This window comes from Gopherus evgoodei, chromosome 3, assembly GCF_007399415.2.
Source record: "Gopherus evgoodei ecotype Sinaloan lineage chromosome 3, rGopEvg1_v1.p, whole genome shotgun sequence".
Taxonomy (NCBI): domain Eukaryota; kingdom Metazoa; phylum Chordata; order Testudines; family Testudinidae; genus Gopherus; species Gopherus evgoodei.
The window spans coordinates 184,487,971-184,507,743 of NC_044324.1; the positions used below are offsets into that span (position 1 = coordinate 184,487,971).

The following is a 19,773-nucleotide window of genomic DNA, read 5'->3' on the forward strand; positions in this document are numbered from 1 at the left end:
ACTCGGCGGCGCACCGGGTCTTCGCGCCGGGTCTTCTCTCCGGGTCTTCCGTGGCACTGAAGGACCCACCGCCAAAGACCTGGAGCTAGTGAAGGACCCACTGCTGAGGTACCACTGGGTGAATAAAAATTAAAAAGGCGCCTAAGTTAGGTGCTCTTCTTTAAGGTGCGGGGCCCTCTTAGGTGCAGGGCCTGATTGGGGGGAATCGTCCTAAAACCGGCCCTGGTCCAGAGTTAGTGGATACTTTTGACCGTAACCTCACTGTGCCCGAGTTGCCAGTCTGTAAAATGGTGATAATATGGGTCCCTCACCTCATCTCATCCCTGTTAAAATATATGCATTAATACATATGAAGCACTCATATCTATAAGTGATGAGCGCCATAAAAACGTTCATGAGGAAATAATTCTGTATTCAGAGCAAAGTTTGAATAGTGTGCCGTAAATAAAACCTGGGCCACTCACTGGACAAGGGGAAAACAAAACAATGAATAGCTGCTCATTAAGCAAGCGCTGTCCATTCTGTAGACTAAATGAGGTCGGAGCCTTGTAGAATAAATACACAGTCTGTGGGAAAAAATATGTAATCCTGTAATTAAAGACTGTATCATAAAGGAGACACACAAGAAGGAGGAATTAAGACTGCACAGGCAACCTTAATTCTTGCATTTTATTGATTTTTTGCAACAATAATAACGTTCTTGTTTTTTTGTGCTATATCAGTTTAGCTTAAGTCGGTTCCTTACTGAATTAAGCTAAACTAATATAAACCAGGTTTAAGTCTGATTAAAAGTGCCTGCACTGATTTTTGCACTGGTTTAGCTAAATCAATTTGAAATAACACCTTTAGTTTAACAAGTGTTACTTTGGATCTTGACTGCTCCTCAATTAAGCCTTTCTTTCAACAGCATCTTACAATTTAGCCTATGAACTAAGCCTGCTTTGGGGAGAAGCTACTATCCATTTTTGTCAGGAGGGGGATGCTACAGTATCAATGTGAGGCAGACCCTCCCTTTCCCCAGAGCTGAGTGTCACATTCAGTGCTCCCAACTCAGTCTGATCTGGGACCCAGAGACTGACCTTTTAAACTCTAAACCAGAGGTCGGCAACCTTTCGGACATGGTGTGCCAAGTCTTCATTTATTCACTCTAATTTAAGGTTTCACGCACTAGCAATACATTTTATTGTTTTTAGAAGGTCTCTTTCTATAAGTCTATAATATATAACTAAATGATTGTTGTATGTAAAATAAATATGTTTTTTAAAATGTTTAAGAACCTTCATTTAAAATTAAATTAAAATGCAGAGCCCCCCAGACCGGTGGTCAGGACCCAAGCAGTGTGAGTCCCACTGAAAATCAGCTTGTGTGCTGCCTTTGGCACACGTACCATAGGTTGCCTACCCCTGCTCTAAACTCTTGTTTCCTGGGAAGCAGTGCAATGCATGATTGAGCTAATTTTCTGGCCTTATTTCTAGGCTAATGGAAAGTTGTTTGATGACATCACTAATGATGAGAAGTCTGCAGTAGCAGCCAATAGGGAGTGCATTTGTAGGGAGATGCATAGAAACCTTGAGTAGGAGGAGACAAATGGCTGAGTGATTCTAGCACCCACAAAGAGCCTCTATTTACGTATAACTGCACACTGCACAGTGCATTATTCCATTACCAAGGTAATATTTTAATATTTCTTACAGAACATAAAATGCATAAAATGTAGGTGCTTCCTCTCCCAAAGCCAAAATAAAAAGGCTTTGGACAGAAGAACAGTGCAAAGGTTGGGACAGACAGTATCCTCTTTCCCCCAGCCCAGAAGCAAGGTGCCAGGTGCTTGCATATCTGGACTGTTGTTTTTTGTACAACCCATGGTCTTAGCAGAGGTCATGCCTGATATGGTTTGCTTTTGGTGTGTGGGGCTAGGCTGCCTGAGCAGTTTGCTGACCTGGTGGCCAGGCCTCCATTACTTTTCTGAGCTTCCCACAGCTGTTGCTATATGATCCCAAAGGGAGAATTGTTGCAGAAATTTGTTTGCAGGCCCTGCTCTTCAGCCCCCCCAATCATGGTACTATATATTTATAAAATAAATTATGTATATTTGCTGATGTTTATCAGTTCTTAGGAGTTTGGGTTCTTATTTATCCTAAAGTCAACAATTTTTTTTTAATGCATGACTGGCAGGTTCAGCTGCTGCAGCTTTAGGAAAGTGGTATGTTTTAAACTAACGGCTTGTTTGCACTAGAGAGATAAACATTATCATTTATTTTGCTTAAATTGTTCAATAATGAGACACTAGTTGCATTCAAAGCAATTTATAAACATTATCGCATTAATCTTCACAATGGTGGCGTTATCCCCATTTTACAGATGGGAAAGTAAGGCACCTGAGAGGTTAAGTGACTTCCCTCAGGTCTACAGAGTCAGTGGCAGAGCCCAATTAGAATGATACTGTAAATAGATTCTACCCCTCTGTATCTATCTAAAAATACAAAGAAAATATAATCTGTATCTATCTAAAAATACAAAGAAAATATGAAAAATTCTAATGTGACAATCAGTATCTCTTGGGAGCAGCGACAATAAAGGTGTAATGGTACTGTATAAAAAACTGGCTGCTATAGCCTGTAGTGCCCTTCAGGATCCATGTCTGTTTGGAACTCTGAGGAGGCAGGCTAGGAAGGAAAGGAAAGGCTCTTGCATAGCTCCAGGACAGAGGTCATAATTTAGGATTATTCTTGGGAATCAGAGAAATTGCAAGAATATGAGTAATAAAGTTGAAGTGCTGTCATCAATCTGAAATGTCCAACAAATCCACACGTGGGAGGTCTCTCCTCCCTTTTACTTCTCAGTGATGGGAAAAACCCTTCCTTCAACACCTTTCCCTGTCCAGTCTCCTGTGCACCCTCCCTCGCACTGCCCCTTGCTCTGCTTCATCTTCCCAAATCCCTTTTTGCCAAGCTCCCTGCCCACCACCTTTGCCCAACTCCTTCCCATGGGCCTTGATACCTGCCAGGCCTATTCCCTGCACTGGGCTCAATTCCCTGTGTTACTCTCTTCCCAGTATGCTGTTGATGTTCCTGTCCTCAGCTCAGCTTCCTCCCCAGCAGGCTGTTCCTGTTTGCCTGAGACCCTGCCCTGACCTAAGCCGTGCCTGGGGGAGAGTGCTGTTGGCTAGAGAGGAGAGGCACATATTATCCTGGATCCCTGCCCTTTGTCTCTACGCTTAGCTCACCTTTGTATCTCCCCCTCCAGTGCAGGCAGCTGCTGCCATCAAGACACCTTCCCACTGCTCCACCTGCCCACTCGGGCTGCAGCATTCCTACTCTGCACAAGTAGGGAGCAGCTTCTCACTGCAGGAGCTGGCAAGCCTTGTCGCACCCCCTGTTGGGGTGGTCAGAACTGCAGTCCAGTCCTAGCTGACGAGGCTACCAACAGTAGCTTCTAGTGGCAGCTGCAGCACTGGCTACAGCTCACACAGAAACTCTGGACTACTAGGGGAAAAATATGTAAATAGTGCCTCCTTTGGTGCATGCCCAAGCCTCGCCAGGGAGGTGAGCCCCACAGTTTGAGAATTATCACTTCATCAAAAAGACCTTTTTTTCCCTCTGTCCTGATGTTAGAAGTTGGCTGACGGCGTACTTATTTTTGCAGTGTGGCAGAGTCAGGGAGCGAAACCACAACTATAAATCTATTTGAACAGGATGGATTGATTTAAATCAAAGTGAGAAATCACTGATTTTAGTTGCAATTGCAGGCTGTGGCACAGAATTCAGATTTTTCACAATTTGATTCTTCATTAATTATCAGTCTTCCACATCTGCCACTTGAGTCTTAAGAGATTCTGTTGAGTCTGTTAAGAAAAACAGACCTTCAGTTACATAAGTGGAGCATGATGTTGTGCTCTTCCAGCCACTGTCTCTTGAATTTAGTCATTCTCAATTATCTTCATGCAAAGTAAATGCAAAAGCTTGGGTTAATGGAATATAAAGTTAAAATGCAGAAGAATTACAAAATGCAAAGTTTAGGATTAAAATGGCAATGTTAATTTCCCCACAGTGCATTCAGTGTGTATATTTCTAACTGATAATCAAAAATACAACCTATGCACCATGCGACTGAGTTAATACTGCAGTTGCCATAATTGAACCATTTCTGTGTCTCACCTAAAGACTTGGACCTGACCTACATTAGAAAAATCCACACCCTGAGCCATGTAGTTAAATTGACCTAAATCCAGGGGTGAAAGTAACTTAGAACAAGGACTTACTGGTACGCCGGAGTCCTGAGCGGGTGCATGGCCTCAACTGGAAGAGACAGGGCCTTTCATGATTTAAAGACCCTGGGGCTCCGGCTGTGGCTGGGAACCCCAGGGCTTTTAAATCACCCCAGAGTTACCAGCTGCAGAGGTGGCTGGGAGCTCTGGGGTTTGGGGGCAAATTAAAGGGCCCAGGATTCTGGCTGCCGCGGAGCTCTGGGCCCTTTAAATCACTGTGGGAGCCCTGCCGCTGCTACCCCTGGGCAGCAGGGCTCGGGCGGGGATTTAAAAAGCCCGGTGCTCCTGCCACTTGGGGAGCCCTGGGCCCTTTAAATCACCACCGGAGCCCTGCTGCCGCTGGGGTAGCAGCTGCAGGGCTCTTCCGGTGATTTAAAGGGCACGGGGCTCTTACCGGCTTGTACTGACTTACTTTCACCTCTGCCTAAATCCCTGTGTAGAAAGTGCTAGACTGATGGAAGAATTCTTCTGTTGACCTAGCTACTGCCTCTCAGGGAGGTGGATAAACTATACCGATGGGAGCTCCTGTCCGCATAGGTGGTGTCAACACTGAAGAGTTACAGTGGTGCAACTGTGCCACTCTAGTGTTTTTAAATGTAAACAAGCCCTCTGTGAAATTCTGTGCTGCACCTAAGAGGTGTGGCACACAACTCATGGCTCAGGAGGAATGAGTTTGAGGTTGCGTTAAGCCAACTGTACAGTTTACTAATCCTGGAATGCTCGAGGACTGGAGATGCCCCTGGGATCACTTAAACCATCTTGTGAGCTTATCTAACTTATGGCAGTTTTCTACAGCTGCTCTATGGGCTTAGGATTGCCAACCTTCTAATTGCAGAAAAGTGAGCACTCCTGCCCTGAGACCCCACCCCCATCCTGTCCCTTCTCTGGGGCGCCACCCCTATTCACTCCATACCTCATCTCTCCATCACGCACTCACTTTCACCACGCTGGGGCAGAGGGTTGGAGTACAGGAGGGAGTGAGGGCTCCGGCTGGATATGAGGGGTTTGGGGTACAGGAGGGGGCTTGGGGGTGGGGCTGAGAATGATGGCTTTGGGGTGCAGGCAGAGGCTCTGGGCTTGGGCCAGAAATGAGGGTTTCATGGTGTGGGAGGAGGCCCCATGCTGGGGCAGGGGGTTGGGGTGAGGGATGTGGGCTCCGGATGGCACTGACCTCATGTGGCTCCTGGGAAGTGGCAACATGTTCCTCCAGCTCCTAGGTGGAAAGGTGGCCAGGGAGCTCCACGTGCTGCTCCTGCCCACAGGCGCGATCCCCGCAGCTCCCATTGGCCATGGTTCCCAGACAATGGGAGCTGTGGAGCCAGTGTAGGAGGCGGCATCTGCGGGCAGGGGCAGCATGTGGATCCTCCCTGGCTGCCCCTCCACCTAGGAGCCAGACACGCTGGCTGCTTCCCAGGAGCCACAAAGAGCCGGGCAGGGAGCCTGCCTGCTCTGCTGTGCCGCCAACTGGATTTTTAATGGGCCGGTCAGCTGTGCTGACTGGAGTAGCCAGGTTCCCTTTTTCGACTACCTGGTTCAGTCGAAAACCAGACGTCTGGCAACCCTATATGGGCTGCAGTGCTGCCTGTAATCTCTTCCACACTCTTCGGCATGTCTCCTGTGTAAGGCGTTTCCACAGTGCCTCCTTTTCCTCAAGCTTGAATTCTGGGACTTCTAGAACCCCTGTATGCCACTCTGGTCCTTTTAGCCAGGGCTTGGGCAGAGGAAGGGAAGGGAAGGTGAGGCTCTTGCTCTCAGTCCGTAGAACCAAACAGAGATGGAATATAATTAGACTAAGCCACAGAAACATGGTCAGTAAGCCCATCTGATGGTAGGAACCTGGTCTACCCTGGTCTAATTAACTACTGAATAACAGACATTAAAGACCATGGCTGGTTATTCATCATTATCTGTATCAATGAGAAAATGTGTTCTTTAGGAGAGACATACTTCGGAGTTTCGTTTTTTTGAGGAACAAAATAATAAAAGCGTCAAAAGCCTCAGTATAAAAGCCAGCAATCTCCCCAGTGTAAAAGTCAGCAATCTCCCTTGTTCTTCTGAAAATATTCAAAGTAAGAAAGGATTAGAAAATATTCAAAGTAAGTAGTACATTTTGCTCAGGTAGTTACACTTTCACTACTGGATTTCTTGAGGGAAACTTTTTTAAATTGATGCAGCTGTAACAGCTGAATGATTAGAAAGGAAGACAGAGATTGGGAAAGTTCTAACTACTGCTTCTTTCAGCTGTTGAAAAAGCTTTTTTCTAAGTAATTTTAAAAAAAAAACATTAAAACTTGGCTCTTCTCTAGAAGAGAAGAGGGTATTTGGGAGAACCCCACTCTCATTGTCTCCATGCCACCTCATATTCCATGTCACATGATCAGTTGTGAGAACAATATTAATTTTAATGGACTGACAGGTTAGGTCTGATCTGCAAAACTTGGATTCAAACTTACTAATGTTTGGGAGTATTGTGAATCTAGGGTTTTAGGTTGGGCAGTTTAGACAGCTAAGAAGACAGGTCTGAAGTTCAGCTGTGAATGTCTTTTTGGATTCTGAATACCATGAAAGTTGCTTGGATTAAAGCAGAGGTTCTCAAACTTTGAGTTGGAACATCAAAGGGGCTCAGATTACAGGTCTCCTGTCTGGCGCTGAAGCCCTTGGGGTTTAGTTTTATTTCTCCCCTTCCAACCCCCCTGCACCCGGGGTCGTGAGGCTTTGGCTTTTGCCCTCCAGTTCAGGGCGACAGGGCTCGGGCAGACTCAGGCTTTGATCCCCTTCCTGGGGTAATAGTAATTTTTGTTGTCAGAAGGGGGTCGTACTGCAGTGAAGTTTGAGAACCCCTGGACTAAAGGTTTTGGTTTGAGCCTGGCTCATGTAAATGAAAAGCTCAGTTTTGAGTTGCTTGGGGGCAAATAAAAAAATAGATTTGATTTCACAATTCTTAATGCTATTGTGTCTCATGTTAGCAGGCTCAGATTAAAGAATGTTGGGGCCCTGTGCACTATAGAAATCTCCTGCCCACCCCAAACACGCCTTCCTTAAACTAGACAGAGCATGTGATATAAAAGATAATTCCATGTTAGGCAAAACTTCCTCAGAGGGTTCCACCCTCTCCCCCTCCCCCTCTAGAACAGAGGTTCTCAACTAGGGTGTAGGGGTGTGTGTCCCTGACTTTCTGGGAGAATGTGGTGAGCCATCTGATAGTTTGGTGGTTAGGGTGGGAGGAGGTAAGTGCCAAGCTGCACCACTTGTTCAGGTTTGGCCCAGCTGCCTTTCCATCATGACATGGAGGTTGCAGAGTGAGTAAGTGGCATTCTGTTCTGGTGTGTAGGGCGACAGTGCCACTTGTTTTTTTCCCCACTGGTCCCTGTGCAAGTGTACTGAGTGCATATTGGTTAATCCAAGCCTGCCTATTAGGAGCAGCATTGCTAAATTAATTTGAAAAGTACCCCAGTTAGACAGATAGTTGCAGGAGTTATGTCATCCAGTATTTAAAGATTTGGGTTTAATTCTCCTTTCAAATCAGTTTTATACCAATGTATTTCCATTGATTTCAGTGTAGTTACTCCTAATTTAATTTTGGTCCTTTGTTTTACTGTATATTAAACATTTGTAAAGTGTTAAACGAAATACAGAAAAAGTACAAAATCATTAGCGGTGGATGTGAAGATAGATAATATAGTTAATATGTGCTGCTATAGGTAGGGTTGTAAGGATTAGATTTTTATAGGTAAATGTCTATTTCCCCATGCATGTGCAAACTGAAAATATATTTCCATTGATAATTCACAGATAGGCAAAGTAAGAAAAATGGTGCTTGAGAACTTACTAGATTTGATTTCAGGATTTTTATTTTGTATATTTTGACATGTGATGTTGACAATGTGTTTTAACATTGTCCAATAAAAGGTTAACTTTTTGAATGTCAGTGTCTGCTGTCATTAAATAATTGTCTGATCCCACAAAATAATTACACAACTGTGAAAATAAAAAAGCTTAAAAATAAACACCAATATTATCTATCAAAATTATTAAAAAAAATTATTTCTGCCAAGCTTAGTTATAGTGAAACATATAAGTACAGGTTAGAATTAAAATCAATAAAAAATATTGCTCTCTTTAACTCTACCCATTGCATAAATTGGAGTCAATAATCATGCCAACTTGTTGCGTTCTGACATTGGCAGGGTATGAGTATTGAGCCCATTAATAGAGTAAGTAATCTGTAGAGAATAAAAATCAATAGGTATGTTTTGTAAACCTACCAACAAATATGTTCTATTCTGTCTGAATTCAGCATTGATGAAATAGTAAGTGTCCAAGATTGCACCTTGAACCAGCAAAAATAGATAGTCAAGAATATACTGTGCATTAGATGGTTGACTTAGGTGTGTTGTACTGTTTGCAAAGCACTTTGAGATCATTGGTGAAAGAAACAACATAGGACAAAGTAATAATAATGAATTCTCGACTTTGCCTTCCTGTTTTGATCCCCTACCCCCCTTTTTGGATATTTGTAATTGTCTCATTAAGGTAACTTAAGCACATTTGTAAGTTTATGTAAGTGAATAGTTCCACTGACTTAATGGTACCATTCATGTGCTTAAATTTACAAACGTGCTTAAGTACATCTCTGAATTAGAGCCTTTAATTCTTATGCAACTGATAACTTCCTGACTACCAGCCAAATGCCTGAATTTAAAGGGGCATGCAAGTGTCCTTGGTACTAAAACTTTTAATCAGTTAAATCACAAGATTTGAGAGTTTATGGCAATAGTATTGTCTACTGACCTGAACTGTTTTTTAGCAACAAGTCTTCCATCAAGATTTTTTTAATACATTTTGGTGAAATCAGTGGGAGTTTTACAATTGATATCAAGGGAGCCAAGATTTCACACTTTATTTAGCTGCTAAAAGAGATTTTTGCCATGAGCTCTCCTGTTCCTATGGATGATGTTCATAGCCCCAACTAGTCAAACAAAGGAAATGGTTAAAATATATTGCTTCTCTTTCTGCCAGCTGGCCACAGTGTAAGACTAACAGCCTTCATTGATTCTTTGGCATAAAAGGCTGTAGATCATTGTGGTTGGAAAGATCTCTTCATTAATAATAGCTAGAGTCCTGTCTGAGATTAATTTACAGGCACGAACACACTCAGGGCTTAGACAGTCTTCTGAGTTTGATAATGATTGTATGTCAAATTGTTACAAACTTATTCTACAAAGTAATGTACTGCAGTGAACATTCACTAACTGGCTTTCAAACCACATCTCAGAGCTTAATTAACTTTTATATCTTTTTCTACTCCAATAACTGCATACATGGGCTCATTGTAAGTTCAGTTTTCAGTTTGTTTGTTTCTTTTTGACAGTTTTCTGATGTTTAATTTTCTTTCTAAGTTACGGTATAGCTATGGAAAAACAGATTACCAAATGTGAATGAGGTATATTTTACACCTGAATAATTCAAAATCTGCTTCATTTTACAGAAAAAATTGTCATGTTGATTTATGCATTTAATTAACTTTATTTAAGAGAGTAGTCCCTTTGGCTTTGTAGCCCCATAGTCAATGGGACTATTCACATCTGAAAAGTTAATCATGTGCTTAAGCCTTTGCAGGATCAGGGCCTTAGTTTAATTTTTTTTTAAAAAAGAGAAAACATTTCCAGAGCTTGTGGTATTAAACTTTAAAAATGGCTACTTAATACACTGAGTAACTGCTTTCTGTAGGGAAGGTTGATAGGCATCTTTTCATGAGACTTTCCCTGAAATGCCCTACCACCTCATGCTTTTTCCTTTAAAGTGTTATGTTAAATCTATTACAGTTTCTCTATGTTCAAATTAGAAGAACCCCTAATTAAAAATCACTTACTGTGATTTGCCTTAACAGTGACTAGTTTAGGTAAGTATCTAAATACAAAAGCACCAGAAAAACATTTTAATACTAAGTCTAGAAATGAGAAGATTTTCACTTGGAGTACTGTTACTTTAAAATCACTATACAGTACAAAAATACAAATATTAAAAAGATGAAAATACAAACTAAATGGGGGCAGTGGGAACCCACAGTGCAAGTCAAATTGTTCAAGTTCTTTCACAAATGTTAGAACAGAACAGCAAGGAAATTCCGAGTTAAGGGTGTAATGTTAGACTCCATGTTGTGCCTGAATACTTGTCAGTATTTGCAATACCTGCATCTAAGATAAGGCTCCACCTTAAACTCTGGAAATGCCTTTAAAGGTCAATGTAAAAGTAGGGTGCCCTGATCATTCTTTTGGATTCTGTGAGCATTGGGGCCCGTAACTAGGTAAAGATCTTGTGGTGAAGATAAGGTGGGGAGAGTGCTATCTCCAGAGCGTTGTGCTCCTATTTTCCCTGCATTGTGGAAGCTCCTTTGTGGATGCACAACAGTGATCGGTCTCTGCAGGGTATTGGGAGTCAGAAAGGGTTGGGCTTCTGCTCTCATCTGGCATTGGCCCCTCTGCATACAGGTTAGTACTACTTGAGGCAGCATGATGGAGGCGTTGGTCAAGACCACATGGTTAGAGTTCAGACCATTCTAAGCCCTATTGGTAGATTCAAACTCGATCTCTTAAGTGGAGTAACTATTTCAACTAGAGCATGAAAATAATTTTTTTCTAGGAATTTGGAAAGTGATGACTAAAGCTGAGTATTTGCTGCTTATATATATAAACTACCTATTTTAAATTCTCTCCCATTGCTTTACTCGCAGTTGGTGCACTTTCAGAATTCCAAGATTCACATACTAATACAGCTAATCTTAACCTTTATGGACTAGAGCCGTAGCGTATAGACATTGATCAGACTAGACAGCTTTCAGCAGCAGGATAAAGATGTTTGACTCACCATAAGCAAGTGTTGTACTTGTGTCAACTGACAGCTTTTATAGACTGGTTGGCTTAATTCATATGCATTCTATTCATATATGCACCTTAATTTAGGGTTTATGTAAATGTAAAACTCATTTAGATACTAACTGAATAACTGTTATTTACAGTCTTACATGTGGAAGAGACCAATCCTTATGTATCTTTATTATGTTAGTTAAGGATAGGGATTATTCTGCAATTAAGTGATAAACATACTACATTCCCCTTCTTTTGCCCTTCCCCCTCCTTAGGAGTTATTTGCACATAACACAATTTTATTTTTTTGTAGAGTCAAATGTAAAACCTTTGAATTCCGAGTAATTTCTGATTTATACTTTCGATAGTTTAATCACAAAAGCAAATAAGGTGGAAAGCCACATCCTGCCTCCAGATTCTTTATGATGAAAAAAGTTCTAAGCACCAGCCATTAACGCCAACAAAGTATTACCATATTAGTGTGTTTTATGCAGAGCACTGTTTGAATACCTTAAGTACCAGTAGAACGACTTGCAAATTTAATCTGAAAGGTGCATTTGCTCCAACCTTAATGTGGGGCTTTCCTTGTCATTGGGTACTAGTTTGAGACATTCCACTTTCAGAATTGTGTAGTGGATGCACATGAGCACGCGCACACTCAGGCCTGGTCTACACTACACGTTTAAACCGATTTTAGCAGCGTTAAACCGATGTAACGCTGCACCCGTCCACACTACGCGGCCCTTTATATCGATATAAAGGGCTCTTTAAATCGGTTTCTGTACTGCTCCCCGACGAGAGGAGTAGTGCTAAAATCGGTATTACCATATCGGATTAGGGTTAGTGTGGCTGCTAATCGATGGTATTGGCCTCCGGGCAGTATCCCACAGTGCACCCATTGTGACCGCTCTGGACAGCAATCCGAACTAGGATGCACTGGCCAGGTAAACAGGAAAAGCCCAGCAAACTTTTGAAATGCATTTCCTGTTTGCCCAGCGTGGAGCTCTGATCAGCACAGGTGGCGATGCAGTCCCAGATCCAAAAAGAGCTCCAGCATGGACCGTACGGGAGATACAGGATCTGATCGCTGTATGGGGAGACAAATCTGTTCTATCAGAGCTCAGTTACAGAAGACGAAATGCCAAAGCGTTTGAAAAAAATCTCCAGGCTACACAGTGCTGCGTGACAAGCGTAATGGAAAGCCAAAGAATCAAATGGATGCTCATGGAGGGAGGGAAGGGTACTGAGGACTCCAGCTATCCCACAGTCCCCAGCAGTCTCTGAAAAGTATTTGCATTCTTGGTTGAGCTCCCAGTACCTGTAGGTTCAAACACATTGTCTGGCGTGGTTCAGGATATAGCTCGTCAATTTACTCCCTCCCCCCCCACATAAAAGAAAAGGGAAAGAAATCGTTTCTTGACTTTTTTTAATGTCACCCTATGTGTACTGAATGCTGCTGGTAGATGCGATGCTGCGGCAGTAAAGAGCAGTATCCGCTCCTCTTCCCTCCCAGGTGGTAGATGGTACAATATGCTTGATAGCTGCTGAGTACTCCTGGCTGGCCTCAGGTGAGGCCGGCCTGGGGGAGCACCTGGGTAAAAATAGAAATGATTCCTGGTCATTCCCAGTAGATGGTACAGAACGGCTGGTAACCGTCCTCATCATAGCAACTGGGGGCTGAGCTTCAATCAGCCCCCTCCCTTTCATGTGTAAAGAAAAGATTCTGTACTGCCTGGACTATCATAGCAGTGGGATGCTGGGCTCCTCTCCCCCCACTGCTTAATGTCCTGCCTGGGCTATCATAGCAGCTGGAGGCTGCCTCCTCCTCATTGTATCTCACTAACAAGTCACTGTTTCTTATTCCTGCATTCTTTATAACTTTATGACACAAATGGGGGGGACACTGCCACAGTAGCCCAGGAAGGTTGGGGGGAGGGAAGCAACGGGTGGGGTTGTTGCAGGGGCACCCCCCGTGAATGACATGCAGCTCATCATTTCTGCGAGATTTGACACGGAGCAGCTGTGCTCTCTGGTTCTCTGATACACTGGTTCTCTAGTACACTTGCCCCATATTCTAGGCAGGACTGATACCATAAAGGAGGGATTGACTGGGGGAGTCATTCCCATTTTTGCCTTTGTGCCCCCGGCCGACCTCAGCCAGGGGCACCCATGATAGCAGCAAACGATACAGAACTACAGATAACCATCATCTCATTGCCAATTTACAATGGCAGCAGACGGTACAGAACGACTGATAACCATCTCTGCTATCATGCAAAAGCAAATGAATGCTGCTGTGTAGCGCTGCAGTATCGCCTCTGTCAGCGGCATCCAGTACACATATGGTGACTGTAAAAAAAAAAAAAGAAAAAAAAGCTGAACGGGCTCCATGGTTGCCGTGCTATGACGTCTGCCAGACCAATCCAGGGAAAAAGGACGCGAAATGATTGTCTGCTGTTGCTTTTCCGGAGGAAAGAATGAGTGACGACATTTACCCAGAACCACCCGTGACAATGATTTTTGCCCCATGAGGCACTGAGATCTCAACCCAGAATTCTAAGGGGCGGGGGAGACTGCGGGAACTATGGGGTAGCTATGGAATAGCTACCCATAGTGCAACGCTCCAGAAATCAACGCTAGCCTCGGACCATGGATGCACACCGTCGAATTAATGTGCTTAGTGTGGCCACGTACACTCGACTTTATACAATCTGTTTTACAAAACCAATTTATGTAAAATCGGAATAATCCTGTAGTGTAGGCATACCCACACACACACACACACACACACACACACACACGGGTGACCAGATGTCCCGATTTTATAGGGACAGTCCCGATTTTGGGGTCTTTTTCTAATATAGACTCCTATTACCCCCCACCCCCATCCTGATTTTTCACATTTGCTGTCTGGTCATCCTAACACACAGACACACACACACATACACACACTCTTACTTAGTTATTTTAGAAAAATAGTTGTATAATATTTCATAATCACCACTGCCTTGTATAGTTAATTTTTTATAAAGAGAGAAAATAGGCATGTTACCTGTTTTAAAGTAAGACTGGAAGTTGTATTATTAAATGAATTATTACTCATCAGACCATAGCAGAAAGGTGAGACCTTTATTCTAGATAGTGCAGTGTAGTACCTGGGATCTTTTTTTATTTTCCTTTCTAGCCAGACGATTGAGAGAGATGAAAGAGTGATGCTGCTTTATATTTTCGGTAAAATAAATAACTAAAAAGAAGGCCTGCAGACAATCAGTCCAACAACAAATATGAGAGTAAGGTTCATGAACTGGGAACAGATATACAGTAACCTACCTGTTTTCCAGGGTGTTGTCTGGCAGATTAAAACTATATTCAAGAAAGAAATGTAGGATTAGTTGAAAGCAGTATGCTGCCTGACACTTTTGATATCTCTGATTGGAGGGAAGAATCTGTTAACAAATTAACAATGAAATCAGAGTCTGTATTTCACTTTGACTTTTTTTTTGCACTCAAAATAATAGTATCAGAGTACTTTATCCTCACAGTTCCCCTGTGACTAAAAGTTAAATACTTCATGTTATTTTTAATCAGTCATATAATCAGTTGAAGTGTCAAAAAAGAGAGCAGAGTTGGTGATTTTTCTGCTAGGAATTGTAAGTCAATATATTTTGGATGTATTTTCTATATTTTCCTCATATTCATAATCATTTAGTCTCTAGCTTCTGTGACAGATCCAAACTAGTAGGGTACATGAGTCTGGTAGAGGGCAAATATACTGGTCATTGGATAAGTAGTTTTCTGTTCCCTGAGTGACCAGAGCAGGGGCTGCACTAGAGTAATCAGGAACCTGCTAGATCCAATTAAGGCAGACAGGCTGATTAGAACACCTGCAGCCAATCAAGGCAGGCTAATCAGGGCACCTGGGTTTAAAAAGGAGCTCACTCCAGTCAAGCGTGGGGGAGCCAGAGGAGAGGAAGTGTGTGTGAGGAGCTGGGAGCAAAAGGTGCAAGGAGCTGAGAGTGAGAGGGTGTGCTGCTGGAGGACTAAGGAGTACAAGCGTTATCAGACACCAGGAGGAAGGTCCAGTGGCGAGGATAAAGAAGGTGTTTGGAGGAGGCCATGGGGAAGTAGCCCAGGGAGTTGTAGCTGTCATGCAGCTATTCAGGAGACACTATAGACAGCTGCAATCCACAGGTCCTGGGCTGGAACCCGGAGTAGAGGGTGGGCCCGGGTTCCCCCCAAACCTCCCCACTCCTGATCAGACACAGGAGGAGTTGATCCAGACTGTGGGGAAGATCACTGGGGTGAGCAAATCTTCCAATAAGCGCAGGACCCACCAAGGTAGGGGAGGAACTTTGTCACACTTCTTAAAAGGATAACTCTTCAAACGTATGTTGTCATAAAGTGGGACAACTGTAACTCAGTTCAGCAAAATCATGTAGATTGAAATTTAAGTTTGCTTTGTTTTAGTTGGTCTTTTCTGCATATCTGTACTTTTAGGGTCCCTTGCCTCTCTTAAGATTCAGTCCTGTGGGCCATGCTCAGTACCTCGCATGAGGTACACGGCATCACACAGGATTCAGTGCATTAGCAGGAATAGAATTCAGTTGAGATACTTAGGCCCGGTCTACACTGGGGGGGGGTGTCGATGTAAGATACGCAACGAAGTATCTTATTCCGACTTACCTCCCATCCTCATGGCGCGGGATCAACGTTCGCGGCTCCCCCATCAACTCCACTACCACCGCTCGCTCCAGTGGAGTTCCAGGTCGACGGGGAGCACATTCGGGGATCAGTATATCATGTCTAGATGAGACGCAATATATCGATCCCCGATAAATCGATCGCTACTCGCCGATAGGGCAGGTAGTCTGGACGTACCCTTAGTTATATCAGTCCAAGGTGAGGTCTAGAGAGTTGATGTTGAGTAACTGCATTATTCATTTCCTTTAATTATCTTACTGGAATCCAGGCTTCAAGTGCATTTGATCTTCCTTCCTTTCTTTTTGTATTCTTCTATTTGAAAGTTGGTATTGTGGTGGCAGTTAGTTTTTCATCTGTTTGTCTAAAGTTACTAACAGAAAAACAGATCTTAACTTCTCATTTAAAAAAATAAAGAGAAACACTAGAAATAAGGCACTGAATCATTGGTAAGGGGAAAATAATTCAGGTACCAGTCATATTTATAACCATATATTAATATAATCCAGCAAACTAGGTTTCAGGATGAGCCTGACACAATGTAGTCCTGAGTGCAGAATCTTTAGTACCTTTAGTACACTGCCCTTGTGAGGAAAGATCAGAACTTACAACAAATGCCTCCTAAAATATAAAGTCTAGAATCACATTTATGTCCAGGAATCTCCAATTTTAGGCTATGTCTATACTACGCAGCTTTTAGCGACAGAGCGGTGTCGCTACAGCCGCGTCACTAAAAGGCACGCAGTGTTGTTACTGTTTGTTGGCTCTTCTGCTGACAAAAAACTTCCACCTCTGACAGGCTGCATCAGCGTTGTCGGCAGGAGACCACTCCCGGTGACAAAGAGCTGTTGACACCGGCGCTTGTCATCAGCAAAAGTTTTGTCTTTCGGGTGGGGTGTGTGTTTATTTTAACACCTCTGAAAGACAAAAGTTTTGTCATTCAGTTGACAGTGTAGACGTAGCCATAATAATGTAAGTGTGTACCATCGAGCTTTGACCAGGTAGTCCTGTTCAACCGGTGTATCTTCCAGTTAAAACAAATTACAATGTCGAGGTAAAAGCTGTTAGCAAATATATGTATTCAGTTTTACGCTTGATACGAGACCCTGCCAAATTTAAAGACCTGCAATACAGTGTAGGGCCAGTAACCCTTAATCAGATTCTACCACAGAGGAACCTGGCTCCACTGAAGTCAATGAAAGTTTCGCCACTGACTCGAATGGACCCAGAACTTAATACCCAGTGTTATATTTTTATTGGGTTATTCTACAGTTTTCAGATTATTCAAAGCTTAAAATTAAAAGCATATACTTTAGTTACATTACGTTTATGGTATGTTGGGTGAATGCATCCATTTTTTTGTCCAGAAACGCTCTCATCTTTGCTGTGATTGGAGGCCCATTCAGGACCTTTAAAAAAATTCATGTCTGTCCTAAAAATGGCATGATTCTTCTCATAACGTTAGTTCATCAAGAGTAAACCAGAGTCGTCTCTCCTCTTTTCATGCTGAGTTTAAGCCTCCTGATTACTATGCAGTATGTTCCATCTACATACAGGGGGAACCTTCCACATTAACTCCAATTCCCAGCAGCCATTCTCAAAAAACCTGTGGTGCTTTTCAATCCTCTCTTTCCTCCATAAGTAAATTGTATAGCCTTTGTCTTGACTTTTTCAGCATTTCTTAACATCTGCAACATACTAATCTGTGATTTCACAGGAGTTTTGTGTTGCTCTAATTTGTCCATTTATTTACTATCCATTTTCCTCTCTGGGAATCTACTACACAGCTCTCTCACTCTGCTAGCTCTTGCAGGGGCCAAAGGGCTGATAGTACTTTAAAATCAAGTTTAGCAGGATATTAAGTCTTTAATTGTTCTCTTATCTCTTTTTCCAGCTTGCATGCCATTGTTGTAGGCTTAGGATGAATTATAAAGAAAAAAATGGAGGTTACACTTATGAGCTCTGCTCTCTTATGATGCCCCAGAATGCATATTTTCCACAGCATTTTGCACACCAGAATGTATACAACAAAATAATTAAAGAGAACAGGACATTTGGAAACCATGCCATATATGGAAAACATAAAGTTGCCAGAGCCCTGTGGGTCATATCCATGGTCCAGCAGTTTTTTTTTTTTTTTGGTTGCATTGATATAGAATGAGTAATGCTGGGTTGTAACGGAGTGAAGCTGGTCTGGACCATTTTGAAGGATCTACAAAGTTTTCTATTATTTGTTATGTGCTGGAGACCTCTCCTATTCCAGTTAGTTTAGTGAATGGAATATTTCTGCAATTTTAAGAAGGTTTCTGTAGCAAGGCTAACTTTATCTGTCTTCACATATGTTCAGTTTCATTTCCTCTTTTCTGATATAAATGTTTGGCTTAACATGCTACCTTCTTACCAGAAAATCGTGAATGGAAAGGAGTTCATATGTGCAGTGTGGCAGAGATAACATTGCTGTTGAAAAGCTTACCCTTCTACGTTTCCTGAATTTAATCGTTGTATTAGCACTTTTTTTATATTGTGTACCTTTGTACGTGTGTCCCATTTCTCATTTCCTAATTGTGATTATTACAATCACAGATTGCATGAAGCTGAGAAATATTACGGTTACATAGCTTTGCCAACATATAAAGCAGCATTTTGTAGTTATAGCTGTGGAGTTTTGTTCCCTTTCATTGAAGTGAGAGGCATATGTATTGCAAAGCTGGATTTTGGGGATGTGGAATGTCTGGGATGGAAACCCAGAGTGTGACATGATTTTCACTTCATGGAGAGGCATACCATGTATCAGTATATGTTATATCTTTTTCTCACATTTCCATACAGTTGCATTTTCCAGGATGTAGTGTTCAGTTAAACACGGTGAAAGATATTTTTAAAACGTTTGTAATGATGTACTCTTTGACTACTTATGTATAATGTTTCCCAATATATATCTGTCACAAATAGAAAAGTTTGAATGTATAGACAAGTGTATAACCCATTCATAAGTTTACAGACCCAAAATCCCACCAGAGAATATTAGAAAACCGCAATATGTCTGTCTGTGCTGGATTTTACATTTGAATGTGAATTAGCTTTCTTAAAATGTGTAAAATCACATGAGGAAGTCAACTCTCTATTAACAGTTTGTCATTTACCTTTTTTATTTTCAGTACATGAAATATATCGTGCTTGTAAAATATGCTTCTGATATGTTAGATTCAGACTGTAGGATGCAAATAACTGGTGTATTTGGTAAGATTAATACCATGCTACCATTTTCATTTTCTTTGAGAATGGATATATTGGCAAAAGGGTCCATGAATGAGGTGGGATGGCAAGCTTTAGGCTTAACTCTGTATTCTCCATAGCAGAATTTTTCCCATTGCTTCTCTACTTTGCTGTACAAACAACACATTGAGCTTGTCCTTGCACCCATTGTGAAAAATGTCTGAAAGTGCTGGCATTGTTTCCTGTCACGTTCTGGGTTGCAATCCAGACCAGTGAGGGGTTGTCATCACCAGCTTTATAACCGTGGGTGCCTCAAATGTTCTGCTACTGTGGCTCACACTCTGGGTGTCAACAGCCAGCAGATTGGCATGGAGTATCCTGAGTGTTTGCAATGCTGTGCAGCCCTGGTTCTGCACTCTTGCCCCAGCAGCCTGCCTACAATGCAATAGCCCCACTCTAGTCACTGTCACCCAGTTATCATATGCAGGGGTGACCCCAACACCTCTCAGTCCTGAATTTCTCCAGGTCTGTCAACCCTGAAGTGTCCTGGCCTCTTGTGGAACACTCAGAGAAATAATAAGGTTTGTTTGCTCCTCTAAAGAGACGAAATACACAGTTTATCTCTTTAACACAAACGCGGCACCGGCACGGCTTAGATTTAAAGTAAGAGAAGTTTATTAACAAGAGAAGATAGGATTTTAAGTGAGTTAGTTAGAAATGATTACA

At 42.4% G+C, this 19,773-nt stretch overlaps 1 protein-coding gene across 1 annotated transcript in view; it reads left to right on the plus strand.

Moving 5' to 3' along the window:
• Positions 1–19,773, plus strand: part of MTA3 (metastasis associated 1 family member 3) — a 211,571-nt gene that overhangs the window by 75,916 nt on the left and 115,882 nt on the right. The window lies entirely within an intron of this gene.